Raw genomic sequence first — 4,773 nt, forward strand, 5'->3', positions numbered from 1 at the left:
TATTCTGCTGGAGAGCTATTGCATTAGATTAAATATTTTGAAAAAAAGACTTGTATGAAATAGTGAATTAGTGATGCTTGTCCTGACATAGGAGAAGAAGAATGGTACAAACTAGTTGATGCTCATTTGTTTGAAATTTTTATACACCTGAATTGATAGATTCGGCACGTGTATTGATTTTGTCCTTTCTGTCGGTTGTCAACTTGAACCATTGCCATGACTTTTGAACTGTGAGAGATAGAGACTTCATATTTGGTATGCATACTACGATAATTAAGTTCTTTGAAATGCAACAAGGTCAATGACCTTGTGACTTTGACTGTAATTATATGTTAAAATAGCTTTTTCGAACTTTTGCCATAACTGTTTATCTCAGTGTCTGTCTGTTGTCAACTTAAACCTTCACCATAACTTTAGAACTATATGAGATAGTGACATCATATTTAGTATGCATACTCCACTTATGAAGTGCTTTCACGTGACAACAAGGACAATGATTATCTGATCTTGACTGTGACCTATATGCTAAAAAAAATTGCTTTTTCGAAACCTTGTTGCATATAGTGTTTTACAAGCGCATTTTGTTTTGTTTTTTTTGCCCATCCCTGTTGTTGCTAATGCTATTACATAATTAGTTTAAATTAGAATGCAATAGTACCTTAACATAATTTATCATTTCAGAGAGAAGAAAACTGCATGACTTTAAAAGAAAGCCAGTGAGATAAAATCATATAAAATGTATGATGATTCAGGATGTGGTCATTTGGTAAGTGGTAATTAAATCATGATTGGTATGTATAACAATTGCCTGAAAAAAAAATGATTCTAAATTTTAAATACTGAGCTGTGGTTTATCAGCTGTGAGCTACAAGAAGTTTTATGTAAAAGCTAGGGCTGAAACAATTTGCCCCCCTCCATGTTATGTATGTATTATCGTGATTGACATACAATCAGTTCTCTAATACATACACAACAGTAAAACTTTGTTATCTCGAACCTGAATTGAAGAGGAAAAAACTTTGAGATCTCTCAAAAAATTTGAATGAAAAAGAGGAAATGTTATTAACTGATTTCTTGCTGGTCAGTATTTTGATGACTTTAAGGAAGCTCTAAAAACTGCACACTAAAGAGCTCTACTTTGATATTGGGTAGTTTTATGCAGTTAGAGTGATCTGCCCTTAGATTGAGATTAAGAAAAATTTTATTTTACAGTCAGTTGGATTACTTGTAAGAGATTAAATTATTTTTAGCATTATCTAAAATCAAAAATAAAGAAATTATTTGATTATTTTCATAAATTTTCCAAATGTATTAAGTAAACAGCAATGATTTCTGCTCACAAATAGTCCATTGTCTTTGAAAATTTCTTGGGGAAATGATGCACATACGATATGTTCTAAATGAATAAAAAAGGCTCATTATGCACATCTTTATATGATAGATTTTTTTCTCTCCAAAGATTAATTTCTGTAAGTCTGACACTAAGTTTTTAGAGTTTCCTCAATTTTTTAGATACATGTATTCAATGAAATTGTTTGAAGTATTAAATTTTGGTAAATTTTATGATAGTAAAAGGTTATGTGGTTGAAAACAGACCTGGGGTAATGGTAATGTGTAATGGTAATGCATTGTAATCATTACATTTTTTCAAAGTAATGGGGTGCAATGTGTAATGGATCCACCTTCCAATTACAAGCAATTGTAATTTATAGTTTGGTTGAAAATACTTAAAAAAACAGCATGCATGCATGACAATAGGGCTTAAATTTTTAATGTCTCTTAATTTTTCAGTGACATTAAAACAGGAATTGTCATCACCAATAGACAAATTTCACATTGCTAAGAGTTGTCTCAAATTGTCGGTGTATCGCTCATTTTTCTCACTTTGTCCTTTGTAAGTTACTTGTATTTTTTCAATCTTCAAACGATATTGGACAATTACGATCTGTATCTGTATGTCCATAGTATGGGGTAACATGAAAATCATAATGAACATGTTCATACAGATTTCACTTCCAAGATATTGACCCTCAAAGTTCAGGGTTCGACATTGACGTTAGTCCGTTAGTCTCAGACTAATACATTTTCATTCGGACTAATAAAAATTGTAGCTAATTAGTCCGAACGGACTAATAAAATTTTCTTGGGAGAAAACAGAATTTACCAATGTTCAAATTTTTGACAACTTTCACTGGAAAACCCCATATTTATTTTTAGCTTTCTAGCTTCTTGGCGGGAAGTTAGGTAATTCTGAGACAATTTGGCGCTTAATTTTAGGACTCATCAGTATGAAATTAAACATTTAAGTGATCATGACTTAGTATGACAATAAATAAAGATGTCGGATGTTTAGATGATGTAATCATGTATAGAGAAAAACGAATGAGATCGGGAATACGATCGTAGTTTCTGATTGTGCGATTTCAACGAATTCTTGGTATAAACATTTCATGTAAATGCTTTGTATATTTCAAAAAAGTACATTGCAACATTAATTCTATTTATTGTTATTTTTGACGGACTAATAAAATTGCCCGCGGACTAGTAAAAGTAAAGAAACACTAGTCCAGCCGGACCAAAGCCTAAAAATGTTAGTGTCGAACCCTGAAGTTGGTACAGTTATATAGAGGGAAAACGGCGTCTTAAGCCGATTGACCCCAGATTGACCTTGCAAAGGGGAATAACTTTTGTAAATGTGAAAGTTGTCTATGGTATATCATAGAGATCTAAAACTGACTGAATTTTGATCCACCAATTCATGAACATGATGAGTGGATGTAAATAATGTTGGTCAATTTTTGTAAAAAAAAAATTAAATTACTTGTTTATAAACAGAGTGTACATGCAATACTGGCATAAAATTACTCATAAGATACATGCATACTTACACCATGATAAAAGCATATGTGTCCAATGCAGCATATGATAAATCATTAACATACAAGTACATGTATATCCATACTGTAATACATATATATTGCATTGTTTTTAGAGACCTGTTCTGTGGATGCCCTTAGACAGTGTGTCTACCCATCACGCCATATGATATCACTTGTTCTGAGCATATTTCTCTCTCAAACTTACACTACAGAGAGTCTGTGGATAGAGGATGAAGAGTGACCTTGGACTTATTTTCTAGGTCAAAGGTCAGTATCAACATGATCAAAATGTACTGTATATCTTTATTCAAAGTCGTAGTCCAGAGTATATTTCTCCCTTGGTGTAATCTAGCTTTTATGCAATTGGTGTGGATGGTCTGCAATGATTTTCAACCAATTTTTTAGGTCAAATATCAAAAATTAAAAAAAATTCTCTCTCTATTAATATTTTTGTTATTATAAAGAGTATATTTTCTCTCAAACTAATTCAACTTAAAGCAGGGTTCTATGAAATTGTAATGTATTCTCAATGACATAATGAGGCTGAAAACATTATTTATATTATGTAAAATTTTTTTCCTTATCATAAAGCATTAAATTTTAAAGAGACACATTAAATGCTGAAATCATATGTATCATGGTCATGGAAAGTAATTATTGATATTGGTATGTTAAAGAACATTGACTGATCTTTCAGATTTCTAAGTTATATTCAAGCATTATAATTCTGACACATCATATCATAATTTTGTATGAATATTGCAGATCATAGGTGATGTGAAGGAAATACCAGGGAACTGATGTTGAAAGAAGTACTTAATGACGCTTATGAATGGACTTAAATGTGAAAGACTGTTCCATTGTTTATCTAAGATATATGAATTTATTTAGTATTTTGATATCATTGAAAAATACTGTTACAGTTTTTGTACATCAAATGAATTATTAAACATATAAAATGGTAATGCTTTTTTTCTCTTACATTTAATAATTTTTTTGATAGATTTTTGAAAGAATACACATAATTTCACATCGCTTCCTTAAGAAAAGTTGGGGAATCTTGAAGTTTCCCAGTAACTTCAACCAGGAATGGGACTCCAGATAATTCCACCAAGTTTCCGCCACACAGAAACTGCTACACAAGTTCCATATAGTTTCCTGAGTCAAGGAAACTTTAGGAATCGTAAGGTTTCACGAGGTTCCATGTAGTTTCCCGTAAAAGGAAACCTTAAGATTCCATCAAGTTTCCATTCCACGGAAACCACTACACTCCGATTCCCTGTGGTTTCCTGAGTCAAGGAAACTTTAGGAATCATGAGGTTTCCCAAGCTTCCATGTAGTTTCCTTAAAAAAGAAACCTTAAGATTCCACCAAGTTTCCATCCCACGGAAACCGCTACGCTCCGATTCCATATGGTTTCCTGAGTCACGGAAACTATAGGAATGGTGAGGTTTCCCGAGCTTCCATGTAGTTTCCCGTAAATGGAAACCTAAAGATTCCACCAAGTTTCCATTCCACGGAAACCCCCTACGCTCCGATTCCATCAAGTTTCCTGATTCTGGAAACCAGTGGAATCTTTAGGTTTCCCATTACCGGAAACTACATGGATGTTCGGGAAACTTCAGGTTTACAGAGGTTTCCGTGGTTCGGGATACCTTATGGAATCGGAGCGTAGGGGGTTTCCGTGTTATGGAAACTTGGCGGAATAACCTGGCATCCGCTGCGGAAACCACTGGGAAACATGATGTAAACTTGAGGTTTCCATGTGGTTTCCGTAAAGTTTCCCATGATGGGAAACCACTTTTTTCACCCAGTGCGCGATATCCATTTAGAAACCTTTTTGAAAAAATCAGATCTTAAATTTTCAGTGTTTGGTGCATATATATTGATAAGG

The 4,773-nt window shown here is 33.2% G+C and overlaps 1 long non-coding RNA gene across 1 annotated transcript; it reads left to right on the forward strand.

Annotated features, from left to right (window-relative positions):
* The first annotated feature begins 685 nt into the window (after nucleotides 1–685).
* Nucleotides 686–4,089, forward strand: LOC134233512 (uncharacterized). Its single transcript, XR_009985011.1, has 3 exons — nucleotides 686–766; nucleotides 2,993–3,146; nucleotides 3,645–4,089. It is a non-coding gene; the product is annotated as an uncharacterized LOC134233512 (long non-coding RNA).
* Nucleotides 4,090–4,773: the final 684 nt, after the last annotated feature.

The sequence above is a fragment of the Saccostrea cucullata genome, unplaced genomic scaffold (assembly GCF_032062105.1).
Source record: "Saccostrea cucullata isolate Sc308-1 unplaced genomic scaffold, CSIRO_AGI_Scuc_v1 ctg9177, whole genome shotgun sequence".
NCBI classification, from domain to species: domain Eukaryota; kingdom Metazoa; phylum Mollusca; class Bivalvia; order Ostreida; family Ostreidae; genus Saccostrea; species Saccostrea cuccullata.